Here is a 25,200-nt window from a genome sequence, read left to right as displayed (position 1 = left end):
TATCAAACATTTTATTATGCCACGACAAGCTTTGAGAAAAGAGAACACCCAAATACTTATACCGTGGGACACAATCTATTCCCATAACACTCACAAACCACTCTGCATATTTAGAAAGCCTACCTCCATTTCTAATGACAAAGATTTTGAGTTTATCTAGATTAACGGAAAGGTCATACTCAACGCAATACTTTTCCAAAACATTAACACGCTTTTGTAGGCAATAGATAGTATCGGAGAGGAGGACTACGTCGTCAGCGAACAGCAGGAGAAATACTTGAGTTAGTTCTGGATGCATCTGTGTACCAGGATAACAAGAAGACTCAGTTTCAATAGCCAAATCATCTATAAAAATAGAAAATAGAAAGGGGCTAAAAAAACACCCCTGACGCACTCCGATATTACACTGGAACATTTTGGAAAACATGTTATTTGGTTTCACGCAAGATTTGACACAATCATAGATGGATCAGACACAGTTCCACATTTTAGGAGACACGCCCTTCTCATTTAATACAGACCATAATTTTGCCCTATTCACCAAATCAAACGCTTTTGAAAACTCTACCAAAAAGCATATAATTTCGCTTTTTTAGATAGAATCCTCTTAATAATAGTTTCCAGAATGAAAATGTTACCTATAGTCGAGTAACCAACTCTGAACCCTGCCTGCGACTCTGACATCTTGCAATAAGCATCAGTCCAAAACCTGAGCCTATTATTAATAACTGACACATATAGTTAACTAGAGAAAATGAGAACTGTAACCCTCTGTAATTGGGTGAGTGAGTGAGGTTAGTTTTACACCGCACTCAGCGATATTCCAGCTATATGGCGGCGGTTGTGCAAATAATCGAGTCTGAACCAGACAATCCTGTGATCAACAACATGCATCGACCTACGCAACTGGTACGATGACGTGTGTGTCAACCACGTCAGCGATGTTGATGTACATAGTTTGTATGACATGCTGTATTGAAACAGATGATGTACACAAGAAATATAATTATGAATTACAGATGATGTGTAATCATCTGTTTCTATACATTTCATAAAAGCAATGTGCATCAACCCCATCCATTATATAAACATTAACCTGGCTTCCTATCATTTGTATAAGCTTTCATTCTAACCTGGTATGTCACCTAACTGGCTTCCAATCACTTGCGCAATCTCCTATACAAGCGTTGTACATCAACCTCATTTATTGTACAAACAACTCATCCCCAATCTGGCACCCGTGAAGAGCCACCTCCTCGTGGTGGGTGCTGGGTAACGCTAAGCGCTCTTCAACCCCCGTGTGGACCCGGGGGTATATTTGGTCCACCAACCCGTTTGCCGTGGGTTGCGCCCCTCTGTCGGTGGAGGACGGGAGTCTGGTGGTTGAGGGCACTGAGGGCCTGGAACCGTGTTCCTTTTGCCCAACACACCACTTCGCCCCTTACTTCACCTAGAACTGGCCCGGTTCTATCAATCGGCTGGTCACGCCATGCTCTGTGCATAGTGAATAATTTTGCACATTTAATTCTAGTGGGGTCTTGGCCATTTTGATTTTCTATTTATAAATTATTGATCTATTTATAAATTATTGATCTATTTAATTGCCTAGAGTCCTATGCCAGAAGGCGGTGGCTCATGGGCAAATCTGGCATTATTGACCTCCGGGTTCTCTTTGTCTTCACGTAAATGTCTAGGGCGGAACCAGCCTTACTTTTGTTCTGTTTGACTATTGTAGCTACCTGTGTCTCTTTTGCTGGTGGATAGCATCCCTGTAACTCTAGTGTTTGTAGTCGGCTTCCACTTCAGCACTGTCCTTGTTGACACTCCATGGTGGGTGGGGCGCGGGGATGTTTAACGATTTTTCTTATCATGGCAAACGTACTCAACACTGGTTCTAGGTAAAAAAATAAAAGAAGACATTTAGATACAGATACCATTTCTCCTTCTGAAAGTATCTCTCAAAGTAACATCGACTCATGGCCACGGTTTCTGGTCGTTAAATGGCGTTGATGGAGCACCTCTCAAGATTAACCCTTTTGTTGTGTCCAAGGTTGTTGAAGGGATTTGTGGAAATGTCAAGAATGTAACGCGTCTCAGAAATGGATCCCTGCTTATCGAATGTTCACGGCGTCAACAGTCAATTAATCTTCTCAAAGCAGATCATTTTGGAACTACTGAAATCGCTGTCTCTGTGCACAAATATTTAAATTCGAAGAGGGGGTGTCATCCGAGATCGTGCAAGGTGTCTTTCTGGCATGTCCGAGGATGAGATAGTATCAGAACTCAAATCTCAAGGAGTCACTTCTGTAAAAAGATTCACCAGAAAAGATCAGGATAGAGTTATAACAACGACCACTTATCTTCTTACGTTTGCACTTCCCAAAGTACCATCATCAATCATGGCTGGTTATCAACATCGGAGTGGATGTATATATACCAAATCCACTCCGATGTTATAATTGTCAGAAGTTTGGGCATGGGGCCAGGTCGTGTAATACGTCCCCAACTTGCTCCCGTTGCGGTAAAGATCATGACGGTGCTACCTGCACAGATGACATTAGGTGTGCTAACTGCAACGGTGAGCACTTCTCTTCATCAAAATCTTGTCCATTCTACCAGAAACAATCACAAATACTCAAACCCGAGTATCCAATAATATTTCCTTTTCTGAAGCAGTTACATTACTGACTCCGCAAACTCTTACTAGGGCAGGACACAAACCTGATATTCCTTCAAAAACCATTTGTTTTTGATATCTGAGAGAGGTATACACAATCTATACATGAAATGAAAGCTTGTGATCTGAGCATTAAGAAAAAAAATGATGTGGTGAAATTTATGTGGACATTTTCTTATGAAAACGTTTTTATGTCACACCAATAAAGTCTGTAGAGAAACTCTGCCGTAAAATGAGTCATCAAGAAAACAGTACTACCAGTACTTCCTGCAGTCTGCTGAGACCACTTCCTGTCCTAGCAGTGTTGACATTTGGAACTTGAAAGCTTGTTAAATCTTTTTCCAAAGATTTTCATTCGAAGCATTGACAAGTCTTCAGATTTCTTCAATATCATTATTGAGGTAAGTTGTTTTCTAATTGTGTACATTTCCACAGAACCTTATGTTTCAATGATAGAAATTACAGAAGATTACCAGTGGGTTAGTTATGCACTAATCTTGTTTGATGATAAAATTTTGAAATGCATTTCAAATAGGTAATTTGTTATTTTACCTGATATTCTAAGGTATTTTCATGGCATTTTGCATGTTTAAAGTCAACTGTTTCATTGACAGATTTCAAGATAACTAACTCTAAAGTTTTAACTGATGAAACTCCTTGAGAGGCCATTTTAAGGAGGAAAATATTCGTCAAATCCTATTCTGAGAATCTTATGCTTTATCTTTCTATTATTGGTCCAATTATATTTCAGATATTATAAAATTATGATTTTATTAGGCTTTTGATGATTCTTTTCAAAGAAGTTTTGAAAAAATGTACAGATAACATTCTGAAACCCTGAGAGGGCCACCCTGTATAAAATGCCTTGTCAGTGTAAGCAATATTTCCCTACAACTTAATATTACCCGATTGTGACCCTCAACTAAAAAAACACACCAATTATAGCAATAAATATGTTTTGAAGTGATTTTTAAAGAAGATATGTTGATTATAAAAATGTAGAAATGAAATAATTTCTTTCTTAACGTATATAATTTCCCCAAACATAATTTTGTTATATATGTAATTTTTTTTCCACCAAAATATAAACACTACCTTATAATTTGACAGGACAGTTTCTTCAAAAAATATTTATTAGATTGAATTATATTTATAAACATTGATATAATTCAATATGTGCATGCTGTCCAACATTATTTTCACTAAAATACCTTTTAATTTATATTTGAATGTTTTTGGTAAAATATAACAAGAAAATTGATTGCAAAGGTTTTCTTCAAAACTGCGCATTAGATTTCTTTATTTGTTAAACTTTTACCTTTAATAGTTTCACATACATTCTTTTATTTATTATCTTGATGTTTTAAAATACAATGTACATATTTTTTAAAAAATTGCTATCATTTTCATGTAGCATCATAATGAAAGCTTGTATTTTTTAAAAAGACATTTCCCTTTTTGAAATAGTTTTTCTCTTGTTTTTATTGATACATTACGAATGTAAACAAATTTAATGATTAAACTTAAACTTATACAGATACATAAGTGCCCAATTCTGTCAAGATAGGTCAAGTCCAAAATTGAACACTTCAACGTACCTTTTAGGTATGTATGTATTTCACAGTAGTTTCGCATACAGTCACATATATTCAGGGATGAGATCCTAACTTTTCTTTATAATGAATATTAAACATAACAAAAAGCTCTTATTTTGTTGTGTCAAAATGAAATTTTGTGTTTAAGAAGGGCATTTCTTTTCATGAAATGTTTTCCTCCCTGAAACAATGATATATTTTAAATCTTTGAAGATTTCAAGTTTAAATTTTTTTCATTCAGGTATATTTCTGAAAAACTTAAGCAATGGAGCCAAAGCCAGTGCAGTTTGGACAAGTCCAAAAAAGATCACTCTCTCATGAGCCTTTTAGATATATATATATCTATATATAGTATCACAGAAGTTACACCTACATTGACTTATTTATTGATAAAATTCTAACTTTATTTGTAAGACATATTTACTTTAAATGTTGCTCTTAACCCAAATCATAATGACCTTTCATGTTTAAGAAAGGAATTCTCTTTATGAGTGAGTTTAGTTTTGCTCCGCTTTTAGCAACATTTCAGCACTATCACGGCGGGGGACACCTGAAATGGACTTCACACATTGTACCCATGTGGGGAATCAAACCAATGTCTTCAGCGTGATGAGCGAACGTCTTAACCACTGTACTACCCCACCACCCACTCTCTTTATGAAATATGTTCTACTGTTAATAAATGTAAGAAGATTTGATTATGAAACTTTCCTTATTTCAGGTTAACTTCAAAGAGAAATGGACTTAAAGGACCAAGTCCAAAGAGTAAACATTCATCTGCCGAGTACTGCATCATAATTAGTGCTCGAACAAATTTATCACCTGGAGAATTACAATCACTGCCCAATTGAGCCAAGACGATGTTTTTACCAGACTTGTGCAGTTGTTTGGAAATGATCTTTGTGGTCAGGATTTGCTTTATCATAGATGTTTCTTAGTGAAGATGGGACTGTTCGACTTGTGCATTTGCGCGCAGAAATGGTCTTTAGAAGACCATTATGTCTGACAGATTGTCGTGATGATGTCACAATGGCCAAGATTCTCGCACATCCCATAGGATCAGTTCCTACATTACTTTTCAATGAAGATGGATCAAGGAGGAAGACATCCAATGCCGATTTGACAGACAAATTAGAAGAAATTGTACAGAATGTTGACACTTTACGAGACTTTGACAAAAAGACACTGTCCACATTCGCCATACAATGGCAATATTGATAAGTATGAAACCTGCCATTCCCTCCGCGTTGGATAGTGTTGCTGACAGTTATATGCAAAATATGAAGCAGTGTTTCACCAGGGCTGATACTGTCATAGATATGTTCGACCAGTATGACAATCGCAGCTCCACTAAGTCTGCAGAACGTTCACGAAGGGCTGACCTCAACACCGGCAAGAAGCATCAAGTGTCATCAGGCAGACAGATTCCACAGAGGAACAAGTTTCTTGGTGTATCTGAGAACATGTCACAGTTAACAACGTTTTGTGTACCAAAGTCCAAGTTGCTACAGTGTCAACAGAACCACAAGGAGGATTGTATCTCTCAGGAAGATATGAAGATGGAATGGTGACCAAATTGATCCCCCCCCCCCCCACCCGTGATGCTTGCATTGATAAACTTGAAAGTTCTCAAGAAGAGGTTGATACATGCATGCTCTTCCACGCCATGTACTGCAATGGTGAGTTTGAAGAGAGGCATACCCAAGGAAGTATCATCATCAAGTCCCCTGATACAGATGTTCTCATACTATATATCTGCTATTGTCCACAAATGGAGCATGTCCGTGAAAACTGGAGTGTCTTCTGAAGTCAAGGACAAGCACCGGTTCAATCATGTCCATAACATCTGCCATCTTCTTGGATCATCAATGTCATTGCTTTGCCAGGAATCCATGCCTTTACTGGCTGAGATACATCATCAGCATTATTTTCATGTTGGCAAGAAGACAAAGATGAAAGACAAAGATCTGTTTTCAAGTCATCAAGTCTTATCTTCAGGAAACCTTGATGCAGCAGTGGAGGTCTGCAGGCAATCTAACGTCAGCCTTGTATGACCCCAGGAAGAAGGTTAAACCACGTCACTCTTTGAATGACATGAGATTTCAACAGACATTGAGCTTGCCAAACTTCCCTCATGCGAAGACAGCTTTCGACAGCACGTTAAGCGTGTGATGCCGCAAACTAGCATCTGGACAAGTTCTCATTGTGGTAAACCAGAGTTTGGTAACCTTGAAGATTTTGCCTGGACTAGGGTGAATGGATTGCTCAACCCCACATTGTCTGAACATCAAACTGCTTCGGAAGTTCTTGACTGCCTTGTTTGCACTCTGCTGCAAGTCCCCATGCTCCTCGGTATGGTGCATTTCTAGACAGAGCAATCTGTATTGAACTGTGTCCTTGCAAGCGTGGACAGAATTGCACTAACACCATGAATGATCTTGGTGAAGATAACCAGTGACAATGAAGAAGAATGACCTGTGTAATAATCATATTCCTTTTCCAAGTTGTTAGTTATTACAATAACCTTTAACACAAGACATACTATTGCTTTACAAAAAGAACAGCAAGTGAATCTAGTTTGAAGGATTGTTGGTTCCTAACACATTACACTTATATTTCAGTATCTTTAACAATGTTCTATTTTAGAGATATTAATGTATCTTTACCTGTAATGATGATAGTAATGAGTGATTAAAAGGTAATTTTGAAATTATACCAATTACATTTATTATTCTTCTACTGTATCATACCTGACAAAAAGGAGGACCGAAAATTACATTTTTTACCCAAATTTTCAATCATGCAATGAATTTTATGTCTAAATATTGCAATCACTATTATTTTTCTATTGTACAGAGGGCAACCTTTCATTTGATGGTGAATTTGTTTGAATGGGGTAGATATTTGGAAAATTATGATTTTTAGTGTTTTTGACCCAAAATCCGGTTTTACCAGAAAGTGTCCACGCGAATATTTCCACATCATGTCTAATATTATTCTATAGGTCTTCAGCTTTAATTTGATATATAGATCATGTATACCTCTCAATTTGATCAAATCACCCCCCAAAAATGGGTTTGTTTCCTGCCCTATACTACTCTATCTACAATCTCGTACCTTTATCTTCAAAGTGCGCTGTTGACAGAGCATGTCAGACTGACATCTGCTGGGTCACGGACAAACAATCACTGTCTTCAATTGCTAAACACGGCAATAAATCTTCAACGTTTGCGTCACAGACAGATTCATATTGAACGTCAGACTGCACCTGAACCAGTGCATGAATCTGAAACTGAGACAGCAAAGTTATCACAAAAAACTGTAAAACTGACAAGCAAAGAAAGGAAACAATTAAAGTCAAGGACCCTCAAACATGTAGAGGTACCTTCCCGATTAACATCCCCTGTGGTGGTTCATAACAACTTTGAACCTTTAGACATGGAAGTCAATTCATCTCCACTAACTCAACGGAGAGGATCTTCCTCAGGATCACGATCTCCAGTTCAGCCTCCATGAGCTGTTCTTTCAATATTCTTCAGTGGAACTGTAGAGGCCATAGAAACAATTTCAATGATTTGCAACTTTTAATTCAAGACTTCAAGCAATCAGCATCATGTTTGCAAGAAACCTATCTAAAGCCACGGATAAATTTGATATTAGACAATATGATTCCTACAACAGTTTCTCACCTCCAGGTGATATAGCTACTGGAGGATCTTCTATTTTAGTGAATCGTGGAACTATCCACAGTCTTGTTCCTCTCAATAGCCCTCTTCATGCAGTTGCGGTCCGTGTTGCTCTGCATATTGTTGTTACCGTGTGTTCATTGTATATCCCGCCATCATCGTCTCTGCAGCAATCTGATCTTCAGCTGCTCTATGACCAACTCCCAAAACCATGTCTTGTCATGGGAGACTTAAATGGTCATATCCATTACACTTTGGGGTAGTAATAACACCGATGCAAAAGGAAAGATTCTTGAGGATTTCTTCACAAATACTGATTTATGTATTTTCAATGATAATTCTAAGTAAACACATATCTTCATCCTGCAGCTGGCTCATACTCCTCTCTAGATTTATCCGTTGCGGATTCCAGCTTATACAATGAATTTGAATGGTCAGTCCACGATGATCTTTGTGGAAGTGACCATTTTCCCACTATACTTTCAGCCATAAACCCCAGTGATGCTGTACCATCGTCTAGGTAGAACTTTAACAAGGCAGTTGGTCTTTATTCGAGACCTTACACACAAACAGATTAAAACCCGAATTCTTTCTAAATGTGTCTGATCCTATTCAGATGTTTCTGATGAATGAAATTTGATTGCTGATGATTGTATTCCCAAGTCCTCTATGATTCCACACATTCGTAAGCCATGGCTTACTATTGACTGCAAACAAGCTAGAAGAGCTAGGAAAAAGGCAGAAAATATTTCCGTCGGCACCCAACAGGCCATAACTTAAACCAATTCAAAATTTCCAACGCTCGTCGTACATCTAAACAAAACAAACGACAGTCATTGCGAAATTATGTTTCTAAAACTAACTCACAAACACCTATTTCTAAGGTATGGAATATGGTGAAAAAGATAAAAGGTAAAGGTTCCAAATGTAGTGTGCACCATTTTAAGGAGGGTGATTCTTTTTTAACAGAAAAAATCTGATATTGCTAACAAATTAGGTGAAACGTTAACTAAACATTCCTCTTCATCCAATTATTCAACAACTTTTCAGAAATTTAAAAACAAGCAAGAAAAAAAGAAAAGAAAATTTAATTCAGATAATGGGGAGGATTATAATGAAACCTTTTCCATTCATGAGCTCCATACTGCCCTTGGGCAAGCTCATGACACTGCTTCAGGACCCGATAATATTCATTATCAGCTCCTTAATCATCTACCTGAATCATGTTTAGAAACATTATCTTTGACAGTATATGGACTTCTTGTAATTTTCCACCATCATGGTGCAATGCCATAATCATTCCTACTCCTAAACCTGGCCCGAATCATACGATCTAACTAATTACAGACCAATTTCTTTAATCAGCTGTGTTTGTAAGTCAGTGGAACGTACGGTTAATAATCGTCTAGTTTGGAACCTGGAAACCAACAACCTCACCACTGACATTCAATGTGGTTTCAGGAAAAGTCGTAGTGCCATCGATCATTTGATACGATTAGAGTCTTTCATCAAAAATTCCGTGGTAAATAAACATGTTGTATCGATTTCTTTCGATCTTGAAAAGGCATATGATACGACATGGAAGTATGGCATTTTGAAAGATCTCCATGATTTTAGTTTGAGCGGTTGTTTACCCCTTTTTATATAACAGTTTTTAGAAGACAGATAATTTCAAGTCCGAGTGGGTTCAACCCTGTCTGATTATTACAGTCAGGATCAGGCTGTCCCACATCGCAGTATTGTGTCTGTCACATTGTTCAGTGATAGGATCAACAGTTTATCAAAGGTTTTAAATAATTCAATCGATGGATCTCTTTTTGTGGATGATTTTAATATTTCTTGTCGTTGTAAAAATAAGCATACTATTAAACGGCAACTGCAGTTGTGTTTAAATAAAATAAATAAATGGTGTCTTGAAAACGGTTTTAAATTTTCTAAATCCAAAACTAATTGTATACATTTGTGTAGAAAACATAAACCGTATATAGACCCTGAACTGTTTCTAAATGGCACACCCATTAAAGTTTTAAAGGAGGACAAGTTCTTGGGTATTATTTTTGACTCACACCTAACGTTTTGTTTCTGCTACATATAAAATCCCCTTAAAACTAAATGCCTGAAGGCACTTGACTTGCTGAAAGTCGTTTCCAATTCTAAGTGGGGAGGGGATCAAGCTACCTTCATACATCTTTATCGATCATTGGTCCGTTAAAAACTTGATTATGGCTCCATCGTATATGGTGGAGCCTGCAAAAGCAACCTAGACCTTTTACATTCTGTTCACCACCAAGGTCTTAGACTTTGTCTTGGCTCCTTTCGAACTTCACCTGTCGACAGCCTCTACGTCGAGGCTGATGAGCCATCGCTGAACCAACGCCGTATAAAATTAACTTTACAGTATATAACAAAACTATATTCCAACGAGTCAAACCCTGCACATAACTGTGTCTTCAATCCTGTATGAGGATTTGTATAACAAGAAGCCTTCTTTTGTTCCCCCTCTTGGTAATAGAGTGAAACCTTTCATTTCTGCTGCTGGCATTGTGCTGGAAATTATAGCTCCTTCCCGTCTTCTTTCTTCTCCTCCTTGGCAATTGGTGAGGCCACTAGTTGACCCAACACTAACAGCATTCACAAAATCAGAAACTAATTAATTACAATATAAATAAGTGAGTGAGTGAGTAAATATTTAACGTCACATCGGCAATATTTCAGCCATATTGTGACGAGAACATTTGATGTTGAAATGAAATATATGTATATTATAAAAAACTTGTCGACGAAGGACAGTAAAACAACTAGAATATCACAATTACAACTAAAACTAGTATGGAGAGTTCAAACTGATAGTACTAATTGGACAATACAGTATAAAAAACCGGCTATATAGATCGCCAACAACTGAAGGTAGATCACCATACTAGGAACCATGGGGACTTACATTACTTTTGCTACCTACATGGATCCTAGTTGGATTTACACCATCCCTTCAGCCATTGGCGACAAAAGAGAAAGCTAGCCTTAAATTAAAAGCACACATATTCTACGATTAAAAACGTGGTAAGCCTAAATATACTCTAAATGTGTTGGGACTTACGTACCCCCTCAGGGGGACAATAATTGTACAATACTTCAACCCCCTTTGAGGGTACAGCCACTAACAATCTTAGTTGATAATCTAAACTACCAATTATAAAACCTTATCTATTTACAAAACATATATCAAAATTCATTTAACAGATCTATCTCCTTTAAAAAAATCAATGATTAAATGATAGTTAACATTACTAAAAAGGTCCTTTATTGTTTTGACATTAAAATATCTACCCTTATGATGGAGAATTCAACACAGTCAAGCAGGACATGCTTGACCGTGGTTCTCTCATCACAAGGGATACAAAACGGAGGATCCTCACCTTGCAATAGGTACCCATGAGTGTATCTAGTGTGGCCAATACGACATCGTCGCATGATGACCTCTTCAAATCTGGACTGACAACCCAAGTACGTGTAACCAATGTAGGGTTTTATGGCATGTACTTTATTAATACCTACTTGGGTGTCCCACTTCTTTTGCATCAGATCGCGGATGTATGTTCTAATGCTGGCTTTATAATCAGAGTATGGGATAACAAGTGGTGTCACAGATTTGTTGAGGGCTGCCTTAGCAGCAATGTCAGCCATCGTGTTCCCAGAGATGCCAACGTGGCTGGGTAACCAACAAAAGACGATGTCGCATTGGCCAGTAGCAAGCTCATTATGCAATTCAATAATTTCTAATAAAAGTGGATGTTTGCAAGAAAGATTTTTAATAGCCTGAAGACACGAAAGAGAATCTGAAAAGATGATATATTGTTTATATTTACGGTGTTTATTAATATATTTAAGAGCTGTTAGTATCGCGTTTGCTACTGCTGTGAAAATTGAACTGTCATTGGGTAGTCTGAAGATATTGTTTTGGACTCCAATGACAGTGGCACAAGCAACCGCGCCACCATCCTCGGATCCATCTGTATATAAGGATTTATAGGTTTTATATTTATTTCTTAATTGACTAAATTCTTGTTTATACTGTAAATCATTAGTTTCGGATTTTTTAAATGTGGTTAATATTGTTAAGTGAACGTTTGGCCTCACCAATTGCCAAGGAGGAGAAGAAAGAAGACGAGAAGGAAATATATTCTCCAGCTCAATGCCGGCAGCAGAAAGGAATGGTTTAATTCTGTGCCCAAGAGGCGGAACAAGAGAAGGCTTTTTGTTATACAAATCCTCATAAAGAGGAGTGAAGATGCAGTGAAACGCAGGATTAGACTCGTTAGAATATATAGTGAGTGAGTGAGTGAGTTAGTATTTAACGTCACATCGGCAATATTTCAGCCATATCGTGACGAGAAATGTTTTATATAAATAATAAATTAAAGTTGCTAAAGTATCAGTCAGCGAAGGACTGTAAAATAACTAGAGTATCACAGATGGAGTCTAAAACTAGCATGAATATGTAAAACTATTTTATTTACAAAGACAATACAATATAAAAACGGGCAAAAGATCGCCAACAACTGAAGGTAGATCACCATACTAGGAACCATGGGGACTTACATTTCTTTTGCTACCTGCATGGACCCTAGTTGGATTTACACCATCCCTTCAGCCATTGGCGACAGAAGAGAAATCGAGCCATAAATTAAAAGCACACACTTATTCTACGATTAAAAACCAGGTACACTTAAATTGACTAAATGTTTTGGGACTTACATACCCTCTCAGGAGGACAATAATTTTACAATACTTCAACCCCCTTTGAGGATACAGCCACTAACAATCTCAGTTGCTAATCTAAACTACCAATAATAAAATATATATCTATTTACAAATCACTCAACAAATCTAATTTTTTTAAAAATGCATTAATTAAATGAGAACTGACATTATTAAAAAGATCCTTCAGAGTTTTGGATTTGAAATATATATCCCTTGTGATGGAATATTCAATGCAGTCAAGCAAGACATGCTTGACTGTGATTCTTTCATCACAAGGGATGCAAAACGGAGGATCTTCGCCTTTAAGCAAATATTCATGGGTATATCTAGTATGGCCAATGCGACATCGCCGCATAATGACCTCTTCAAATCTGGACTGACAACCCAAGTAAGTGTAACCAATGTAGGGTTTTATTGCATGTAATTTATTAATACCTACTTGGGTGTCCCACTTCTTTTGCATTAGATCGCGGATGTATGTTCTAATGCTGGCTTTATAATCAGAGTATGGGATAACAAGTGGTGTCACAGATTTGTTGAGGGCTGCCTTAGCAGCAATGTCAGCCATCGTGTTCCCAGAGATGCCAACGTGGCTGGGTAACCAACAAAAGACGATGTCGCATTGGCCAGTAGCAAGCTCATTATGCAATTCAATAATTTCTAATAAAAGTGGATGTTTGCAAGAAAGATTTTTTAATAGCCTGAAGACACGAAAGAGAATCTGAAAAGATGATATATTGTTTATATTTACGGTGTTTATTAATATATTTAAGAGCTGTTAGTATCGCGTTTGCTACTGCTGTGAAAATTGAACTGTCATTGGGTAGTCTGGAAGATATTGTTTTGGACCCAATGACAGTGGCACAAGCAACCGCGCCACCATCCTCGGATCCATCTGTATATAAGGATTTATAGGTTTTATATTTATTTCTTAATTGACTAAATTCTTGTTTATACTGTAAATCATTAGTTTCGGATTTTTTTAAATGTGGTTAATATTGTTAAGTGAACGTTTGACCTCACCAATTGCCAAGGAGGAGAAGAAAGAAGACGAGAAGGAGATATATTCTCCAGCTCAATGCCGGCAGCAGAAAGGAATGGTTTAATTCTGTGCCCAAGAGGCGGAACAAGAGAAGGCTTTTTGTTATACAAATCCTCATAAAGAGGAGTGAAGATGCAGTGAAACGCAGGATTAGACTCGTTAGAATATAGCTTCGTAATATACTGTAATGATAATTTTATACGGCGTTGGGTAAGAGAAGGCTCATCTGCCTCGACGTAGAGACTGTCAACAGGAGATGTTCTGAAGGACCCAAGACAAAGTCTCAGACCTTGATGGTGGACTGAATCTAAGAGTTTTAGGTTGCTTTTGCAGGCTCCACCATAAACGATGGAGCCATAATCAAGCTTCGAGCGGACAAGTGATCTGTAAAGGTGTAGGAGCGTAGCTTGATCCCCTCCCCACCTTGAATTAGACACGACTTTCAATAAATCAAGTGCCTTCAGGCATTTAGTTTTGAGAGATTTGATATGCGGAAGAAAAGTTAAATGGGAGTCGAAAATGAGACCTAAGAACTTGGCCTCTTTACAACCTTGATGGGAGTGCCATTTAAAAACAGTTCTGGTCTTTATGTGGTTTATATTTACGGCAGAAGTGTATGCAATTAGTTTTGATTTAGAAAATTTAAAGCCGTTTTCAAGACACCATTTATGTATTTTATTTAAACACAACTGTAGTTGCCGTTCAATGGTATGCATATTCTTACCGCGACAAGAAATATTAAAATCGTCCACAAAAAGTGATCCATCAATGGAATCATTTAAAACCTTGGATAAACTGTTGATCTTAATGCTAAACAATGTGACAGACAAAATACTGCCTTGTGGGACACCCTGATCCTGATTATAATGGTCAGACAGGGTAGAACCCACTCTGACTTGAAATTGCCTGTCTTTTAAAAACTGTGATATAAAAAGAGGTAAACGACCCCTTCAACCAAAATCATGTAAATCCTTTAAAATGCCATGCTTCCAGGTGGTATCGTACGCTTTCTCCAGATCAAAGAATATCGATACTGCATGTTGTTTATTGACTATAGCATTTTTGATAAAGGATTCTAATCGTACCAAAATTGATCAATGGTACTACGATTTTTCCTGAAACCACATTGAATATTAGTTATTAGGTTGTTGGTTTCAAGATACCATGTTAATCGATTATTTACTATTCGTTCCATGGTTTTACAGACACAACTCGTTAAAGAGATTGGTCTGTAATTAGACGGATCAGTATGATCCCGGCCAGGCTTTGGTATAGGGACTACAATGGCATTAAGCCACGAAGGTGGGAAATTCCCTGAAGTCCATATTGTGTCAAAAATATTTAGAAGAGTTTCCAAACATGATTCCGGTAAATGCTTCAAGAGCTGATAGTGTATATTGATAATGAATGTTATCAGCCCCTGTTGCTGTATCATGAGCTTGCTCAAGGGCAGTACGTAACTCATGGATTGAAAATAATTCATTGTAGTCTTCTCCATTGTCTGATGTAAAATGTATTCTTTTCTTCTCCTGTTGTTTCTGAAACTCAGGGACATAATTGGATGAAGACGAATGTTTGGCGAGAGTTACACCAAGCTTATTGGCAATGTCAGCCTTATCAGTTAACAAATTATCACCGTCCTTTAAATGATGAACGGTAGATTTGGAACCTTTGCCCTTTATTCTTTGTATCATGTTCTACACCTTTGACATCGGTGTTCGAGAATTTATTTTGGAAACATAGTTTCGCCAAGACTGACGCTTATTCTGTTTAAAACTGCGTCGCGCCTTGGCATTTAACATTTTAAATTTATCTAAATGATGGACAGTAGGATGTCGGCGAAAATATTTTTCTGCTTTCTTCCTACACTTTCTGGCCTGTTTACATTCGTTATTGAACCATGGTTTACGAATATGCGGAACCGCAGAGGACTGAGGAATTGTTCTGTCAGCAATGCCATTAAGGACATCAGAAAACGACTGAATAGGATCTTCACTGTTCTTAAAACGATCATGAGTTAATTGTTCAGCACACAGAGTCTCATATAATGACCAGTCAGCCCTGGCAAAGTTCCTTCTCGATAAAAGTGGATCATCACCAGGGTTCATCACCAGGGTTGACTGTTTTGAGAATGGTGGGGAAGTGATCACTCCCACACAGATCATCATTGACCATCCATTCGAATTCATTATACAAGGTTGAATCGGTGAGTGATAAATCCAGGGAAGAATATGTTCCCGTAGCTGGATGCAGATAAGTGGCTGAGTCGTCGTTGAAAATACATAAATTGTTATCGGAAATGAATTCTTCAAGGATTTTACCTTTGGTATTAATATGAGCATTTCCCCAAAGCGGGTTGTGTCCATTTAGATCGCCCATGATGAGACATGGCTGCGGAAGTTGATCAAATAGATTTTGAAGATCGGACTTTTGAATATTGGAAGAAGGAGGAATGTACAAGCTGCACAATGTCAGAGCAATGTGTAGGGTCAGACGAACAGCAACAACTTGAAGATCTGTATTTAGAGTGACAGGGATATGAATGACACTCTGATGTACCAAAATAGAAGCGCCTCCAGTAGCTTTATCGCCTGGAGGGGAAAAAGAATGATAATCATTATACCGTCTTAAGTTAAAGTTACCAGTATTTTTAAGATAGGTCTCCTGGAGACACAATGCTGACGGTTGAAGATCTTGTATAAGTAATTGTATTTCATTGAAGTTATTCTTCAGTCCTCTGCAATTCCACTGAAGTAGATTGGTCAAGTGATTCATGGTGGCTTAATTTGAGTGAGTCCACGTGAATGTGAGGAGGAACTATTCCCCCGCCTGTCCTGTGAGGACAGAGTAACCTCCATATCTAGAGGTGCAAATGTTTTCTGTGTTAAAAACCTCATGAGATGAAGAGACAATAGGTTGTTTGTCTCTATTTAATCTCTTTCCTTTCTTCTGTTTTGAAGTTTCAGTGACTGGTTTAGAAACAGACGTTTCAGCTTGATGCTCATTGTGATTTTCTGTTTGAGAAGCAGACGTAGAGTGTGTGACTTTCGGAATACTCTGAAGGGCTGAAGCAGAAGGAATAGGTTTAGGTGATGTAACCCATGACAAGTCAGTCTGACAGGACACGGAGGAGGTTGCTACAGAGCGGGTGACTGCAGCAGAGTAGGTCAGATTTGATGGAGTCTGAGTTGGTGGAGTCAACAGTTTCTTTGCCTCAAGGTATGAAATATTGTTTTGGCATTTGATTTTCAATATCTGTGATTCCCGTTGATACACGGGACAGGACATTGATGAGGCAGAATGAGGACCATTACAGTTGGCGCACTTATATTCTTGCTCACAGTCAGAACCATCATGTCGATCACCACAACGATGGCAGACTGAGGAGTTGCGACAGGATTGCGAGCCATGCCCGAAATGTTGACATTTAAAACAACGGAGTGGATTTGGGACATACACATCCACCCCGATGTTGAAATAACCAGCTTTGATAGACTTTGGTAGAGATGATCGGTCAAAAGTCAGTAGATACGTGTTAGTTTTCACAATAATGCCTTCTTTCTTAATTGTGAAACGTTTCACTGCAGATACACCTTGATCTGCCAACTCTGAAGCAATGTCCTCCTCTGACATATCAGCGAGACAACGTGCTCTGTCTCGGATAATGCCACGACAAGAGTTTAGCGTCCTGTGCGCAGATACAGCAACCTCTATGTTTGCAAATGTCTTGATCGACAACAGATTGACAGATTGCTGCTCCCGTGCACACTCGACAAGAAGCGAGCCACTACGGAGACGGGTAACATTTGTAACTTCTCCACAAATTCCGGAGATGGCCTTTGAAATTGCAAAGGGATTAAGTTTAAGTGGAAGAAAGTCCGAAGCCTCAATAACAAGAAATCTAGCCCATGAGTCACTGTTAGAAGACACATGTCCAGTAGAGAGATCTAATTCTTCTAAGCGTCTCTTTTTTTCATTTCTAGTAGAACCAGATAGTGGAAGTGCCATGATGAAAGGAAAATATTCAGCACCCTGCTCCCCACCCACCACGGAGTGTCAACAAGGACAGTGCCAAATAGCACCGGATATCCAAGATGCCGACACCAGGGATACAGGGTGTTATACTCCAGAGAAAACAACACAAATAGCTGCATTTGTCTACCAATTACATGCCCGACTGGTTCGGCCCAAGACAAGAAATTAGAGACATGCATCATTTGGCGGTCATTATCACCAGATTGGCCCATGAGCCACCGCCTTCTGGCATAGGACTCTAGGCAAATGTATATAATACTATAATTCGGGAAATGCAACATTCGATATCAACATTATGTAAATGTACATTAACATAAATTTGAATGTTGTCCATGCACAGGGCATGGCGTGACCAGCCGATTGGTAGAACCGGGCCAGTTCTACCACCCGTCTAGGTGAAGTCAGGGCCAAAGTGGTGTGTTGGGCAAAAGGAACACGGTTCCAGGAACCTATTGCCCTCAACCACCAGAATCCCGTCCTCCACCGACACAGGGGCGCAACCCACGGCAAACGGGTTGGTGGACCAAAATATCCCCCCTGGGTCCACAACGGGGGGTTGAAGGGCGCTTAGCGTGACCCAGCACCCACCACGAGGAGGTGGCCCTTCATGGGTGCCACAATATAAATAAGAATTTAATCAATTAAAAAGTAAATACAATACATATAAATCCTTATTCACTGATGGATCCAAGGATGGTGGTGCAGTGGCTTGTGCCACTGTCATTGGGTCCAAAAGAATATCTTCCCGATTACCCAATGACAGTTCAATTTCACAGCAGAAGCAACACAATTCTAACAGCTCTTAAATATATAAATACACGCACTAAATATACACAATATATCATATTTTCAGATTCTCTTTCTTGCCTTCAGGCTATAAAAATCTTTCGTGTAAACATCCACTTTTAATCGAAATAATTGAGTTATATAATGATCTTGCCACTGGCCAATACGACATAGTTCTTTGTTGGTTACAAAGCCACGTAATCTATACCTTGTTTTAGTCACGATATGGCTTAAATATGGCCCGTATGACTTAAAATCTTAACTCACCCATCCCCAATCTACTGTAATAACGAGTCATGTATATATTCTCTCTATTTGTTTCTCATGCATGACAACATTTGAATGTGTGTCGAAACGTCGCCCTTCACAGATTTGTATATCCATAAAAATTGTCATCATTCTTCATCAACTCAACTTCTAAAATGCCCATGAAAGAAGTTTGAAATTGAGTGATCAGTGGCAGTGTTCAGACTTCCAGATAGACTTCAACAGCGCTCTGATATGGCCAAACACCTTTCAGCTATCACAAGTCTACTGTCCCCATAGGCAAACTTTCAGTTTGTTTCCATCAGAGATGTGCTACCCATTGACAGACAAGAAAATCACTGAAAACAAATGGCCTCACATTCAAGTCTGTACTCGACTCACACTCACCTGATGGCGATATTCAAAATTTGAACTTTGTGTGGAAGGAGCCAGTAGACATTTCTGAGAATAAATCTGAAACAAAGACTGCCAAATACGAAAACTTGTGTCACATTACCATGCAAGAGCCATGCGCCGACTTTCTGCAGAAAACATCAGTTTGGTTGCCAACATGAAACCAGTATATGTGAAGGAAATCTAGTGGTTAAAGCGTTGGCTTGGTCAAAGACCCGGGTTCGATTCCCCACTTGGGTACAATGTGTGACACCCATTTCTGTCGTCCCCCGCCGTGATATTGCCGGAATATTGCTAACAGCGACGTAAAACCATACTCACTCACTCTTCTGACAATTGATAGTCGTGCAAAACTTATGATTGAGCTAAAAGATTCAAAACTGTTAGATCACTTGTGAGATCATAATCCAGGTCGTCGTTATTTGATGAAGTCGGGAACGATTTGAGCAATGTTGTAGAGACAGCTGTTTATAAACGAAGACATGAATTGGTCACCTACCTGGCAAAGGCTATGTCCGTCTCACATTTGCTGAATGAAGTAAAGAAAGACTTCCTACACTGTAAAAACAAGTGTTATTGAATTAACACTATTATTAACACTATCTTGGTAACAGTAAATTAACATGTTAAAGTGTTAATACTGTTTAACACTAGTGTTAATTTAAAAACATGTTAAAGTGTTTACAAGATTAACACATTAACATGTTTATTTGATAACGCTTGCTGGTAACACTTTTTTCACACATTAACATGTTTATAAGGATGTAAGTGTTAATAATTTAACACATTTGTAAAGTAACAAAGAAATGTGATCCACAAATTACTTCGTTGAGAAAGTTGGGCTGAAATGTATATCCAAGTATTAACTTTCATCAATGGTTAACTCTAGAATAATTCCTGTTGTCTTCAGATATTGTGACATGCAGTTCCGCTATTGTTGAAAACCCTGAAACTTGATTAATCTCCTTGATATTACACTGAATGTGATAATTTCCCAAATAAAAAAAGACATGGTGACAAAAGATTTATCTTCACATTCATTATGGTGTAATCAATATGAAAGCAAAAAGGACTTAGTACAGTTTCAGGGTTCGATATAATACAACTAATAGTAATCAACTAAATAAATTACAGCAGCAAAGACAATTTCAATTGAATTTATTCATCAGATAAAAAATCAAATCCTCATCAAAATTGAGCAAACTGTTACATTCAATGCACATAGGCAGATAGAGGAGTCCACAGAATCCTTCACAATACTGCATATTTATTTAGGGCACATGCAAAAATAACCGGTAATACTGTTAATCCTTTAGTCTTAAGGAACAGAATGGTGAACGTTTGACAGAATTTTAACAGAACATGGATAATGGCATGTATTTTGAGGATAACCATTCCTTCTACGGTTGGGACGGTATCAAAATGGTATGCATATATACATTAATTAATGCAAAGATACTGATACATTGCAATACATATTGCAACTATCAGACAATGAACAATATAAGGGCAACACTGTCAACACATATAAACAATATTGCTGTTTGTAACCTAAAGTAGCTGCACAGTGTACGCATCACCTTCAGAAATATACAATGGTGCTTTCATTTTTTTGAGAATATGGGATCAAAATTGGCACTAGTCCTATAGCCCAGTCAAATTGTCAAATAATACAGGTAGCCCAAGAACTAGTGAAACTACTGCTTTGTTTAAAGCCATCGTTATACATTACAAGGTAGACAGTGCCAAATAAAGTTGAGTTTTTAAACTCTGATAAAGCTTGAAATTAAACTATTCTCTTTCTCCAAGAATTAGAGCATAAACATGTTCAATCTTTATGGTCATATGAGGAAACATGTTCCAAGGCAGATCATCAGTAATTCTTCAAAACTGCATTTTTAGAATAGTATCAAAAAACAGTATTTTCCCCCCACTCATGAAAATAAAATAAAATGTGAAAAATAAATTTTAGAGGTTTTTGACTATTTTATGCATTAAACAGGTATAAAAGTAAACAATAGAAGCAACATAGTTCTACATTCAAATAATATCACTAAATTAATGGTCCACTAATGATGGTTATCAAAATCACCTTGGTGAAGAAATAAAAAAATGAGTACCAAACATATTTGTTGGCACAACAATAGGATAATCAGTACTTTGTCATAGGCAAAGTACTTCCCTGAATTATCAGGTATTGTCTAAGGTAGGCAAAGCAATGAAGCGTGCTATTCCTTAGACAATGAGGGATTATGGGGGACATCTCCTAATCTTAGGTGAGCGAAATTCAGAAATTCCTAAAGTGAGCGAGAGTTCAAATCGGACAATTGTAATCTTGTCCTGAGAGAACCAAAGTTTACTTTTTGATTGCAGGGTAATATAATGGATTAAACTTAAAACAACTCCCTATGGGGTATATATAAGATCATTACATATTTGATCACCATGTCACAATGGAACAATGTTCAAGATAATGTTTATTGAGAACAGACGAGGTGGTCGAAATTTAGTTCAATTTGGCACAATAAATGAAATTCAATTCTTTTGAACAGGAAGAACACTTCTGTTTGGCCTAACAGAATGAACAATAGGTAGTATGAATGGTCTTTGAAAAATTTTTGGCTTTCATAATTTGTATAATAATCTTCTCTTTAGAATATCAGCAGTTTTAATAAATTTGAAATTGACAATATCATTGTAATGAAAACTAAAGGAAGAATCAGTCTGTTTCCTTTTACAAAGGTCTTCTTGGAATGTTCCCTGGTATAACTGACTTTTTTACCTTTTGTTTTAACATATTATTAGAGAAATATCTACTACCGACAAGATTTTTTGAAAGTTCAAAGCTTGATTCGGAAACATTCTAATATCTCAGTGTTTATCTTTGGATCTTGTCAGTTCATCACTGAACTTTATCCAATTGGATGTCCTTGATCCAGTAAATATGTCAGATACAACCCAGTGCTGTAGCAGACCAAGAACCTGGCAATATGCAGGGGGGGGTACTCCAAATCAAAAACATAGTAGCTCCCAAGGAGACTGATCACTGCATCAAACAATGACTGTGTTTGAAGGAAAATCTTTACATTGTCTCCTACAATGAATTGGCATAGGATGTGTTTTGAGCTGTCAAGGAAGACCACAAGATGAGGAGCCTCTTCCACTTGGCAGTGCAGATGTTTTTGAGGAACTGTTTCCACACTCTTCACATCCTGTTAACATAAAATAACATTTGTTAGGGCTGAATATTGTCAGTTTACAATTTAATCTCACAACAGCATTAAGTAAATGAAACATCTGTTCATAAATATACTGCTATTTGCAAATATAAAATATCTTAAATATATCTTTATCATAAAGGTATCACCTGTCCTTGCAGTCTAATGCATTTCCATTTGTCATAAAGCTGATCACAAGCACTTACTTCAGGACTGAAGTAAACCAGTTTTCAAGTGTAACAATACTTACAGTAGTACATCATTTTTAAATAATCTTACATTGACTATGGTAATGCAGGTCTTTGACTTCAAACCCTTGCCCTTTTGCTTGGAAACAAGCTTCTCCAAATCCCGGAACAGTTGGATGCTTTTTTCAGCATCAGTGCCCTGAAAATTTGAAACAATAATTATTGAAATAAAACTTTCCAATTACATGTTAACCCAGTTTGAAACAATAACCATATCAAATCAATATTAATTAACATATTAAGGTATCATAGAGGGTTAGTGAAATTAGTCAAGTATTTTGATGGTTCATCATATCTAATTAGAAACATGATATTAAATAATATAACCCATATGACAAGCAACTTGTAACAAGAAATTGAAAAAAATATACATCTGGACTTTTTTGGAGCCATTAATACATGCCTCAGGTGCAGTTTTCTTAGATGCGACAGTCTGCATTATCCATTCCATATTCCTGGCAATTTCTTCCCTCGCTTCCTCTGGATCATCACTGCGTTGGAAAAAGAATTCATACACCAACAGAAACAGTATGTTAGAATGTATTTAATGATTAAGAGGCACAAAGACATGCAACAGGGCTTGCCTGCTTGTTCAATATAAGATTAACACTAGAACAACAATGACCATAAATCAACTAATGTGATAACACTGTTCAAGTACTTTTGTATACCTGTAATGTCCGTATACAATAAATAGGGTTTAAGGACACATGAAGATTTCCAAGGCAGTACTTTAGGGAAACTAAATTTGAAACAAAAATTTGCTGTTTAATAAGTTTCAATGATTTATACTTACAAAGCATACTTCCTCAAAACAAGGGAACTTTTGTAAAATGGGCTCAATCTTCCCGGTCTTCAAGGTGGTTTGCCACTCTTTGCGGAATTGTCTTGTCTGTTTTAGTAGAGTTCGCAGATGAGTAATTGATTGCTTTCCTTCCCATTCCTTCTTTATTTCATCAAGATGGGATGCAAAATCTTTCTCTGATGTCACACCTGATGATTTATTAGCCATCTTGAACAACTTCTGAGGTTGTGCATCTTCAGAATCCTTAGGCGCAGGTCTCGTTGATTTGGCATTGTTTTGAAATCTATTGGTGCGGCATCGCTGACTCAATTTTGACACAAAAAAGCTCTGAAAAGACACAATAGGCGAGTTTGTAAAAACATTCGATTAGAAGGAAGGAGTGTGTTTCTTGGTTATAGAAAACAGATAATATCGACTTTACCTTTATACGAATTCACAAATTGGGGGGTATTGAGTCTCATGCATTTATTTAAGAAAAGAACATTCAGACAAGAGTGCTTTTAAATCACAAACTCTTACTGAAATCTAACAGAAGTGTACCTAATTCTAAATCATATGCAGTTCAACCAAAAACATTATCTGAAAATAATAACTCTGTGATAAAACAAAAAGAATCACACAATATCAAGTTCTGTCAAGAGCCATAAATGTTGAAATTGGTAAAAGTCGAATACTTGGGATATGTGAACTATCAGTATGTATGCACTTTGACACTACATCACTGAATAAGAGATAAAAACAGAAACCAACTCAAACTTACCCAAGGTGTCTTGTCATGTGCATAGGCCAATGAAGGATATTTTGCCACCATCCTCCTGCCGATTGATTGATAGTATGGTGAAGATGACATCGATGGATAAACAGTTGTGTAAAACGTTTCACACTGCTTCAATACAGAGTTAAAAATCTGGCTGCTCCTTTCACCTGCTTGAAGGGCTGCAATCGTAGTAGGTGCAAGATCAGGAAGGGGGATCCTGTCTGGTGTTGGCAGCGCAGACAGTAGACTGTGGCTTGAGAGATCTGCTGAAACAAAATGAAAGTATCATGTTAGTTAATGTGGAAGTAAGTGGGAACCTGAAGACCACATTTAGGTTAGGTCAGAACCATAGTGGAAATGTAATGATGTTCAAATGTATTTATTTCTCTCATCTTATTGTTGGTAGATCATAATTCCAGAAAGTCATACAGGTTAATTTCTCGGTTCCTGTCAAGAATATTGAATTACATTTTCCCAGTGAACAATATACCCGATTTAAATCTACAATGATACATAAAATATTAGAGTTGAAATACTCGCCTGAAATTCCAAGTAGGATAAGTTCATAACATTGTTTTGTTTACCTGACTGGGAGTTGCTTGTTCCCGTCACTGCCGGTACTTGTGTCTTCACTTCTGGATCCTGAATGCCATCTCTCTGATCACAGGTTGAAGCAGCAACAGGACCAACAAGTTCCCTTATGCTAGCTTTGGTCCAACTTTCTTCAACTGTCAGGACAATGAGTGTTTTTGACATGACTTCTCGGAGTACCTCATCATCATCTATTTCTGTTCCATCATCTTCAAGGACAAACTTCTCCACAACAACTTCCAGCTTAACAGAAACTGAAAAGTCAAAACACATTCAAACAAACCAATACAATGAATGAACAAGGCCATATTAATATTCAACACCAGAAACCATTGACAA

The 25,200-nt window shown here is 37.6% G+C and overlaps 1 long non-coding RNA gene across 1 annotated transcript; it reads right to left on the bottom strand.

Moving 5' to 3' along the window:
• Positions 1-429: 429 nt before the first annotated feature.
• Positions 430-20,837, bottom strand: LOC124271134. Its single transcript, XR_006896954.1, has 3 exons — positions 20,682-20,837; positions 4,689-4,695; positions 430-533 (listed from the first exon to the last, which is right to left on the bottom strand). It is a non-coding gene; the product is annotated as an uncharacterized LOC124271134 (long non-coding RNA).
• Between the last annotated feature and the right edge of the window lie 4,363 nt (positions 20,838-25,200).

Source organism: Haliotis rubra, unplaced genomic scaffold (assembly GCF_003918875.1).
Source record: "Haliotis rubra isolate DU_JTF1 unplaced genomic scaffold, ASM391887v1 Scf1579, whole genome shotgun sequence".
NCBI lineage: Eukaryota > Metazoa > Mollusca > Gastropoda > Lepetellida > Haliotidae > Haliotis > Haliotis rubra.
The sequence above is the reverse complement of the archived record's forward strand: the minus strand, read 5'-3'. Positions and strand labels throughout refer to the sequence as shown.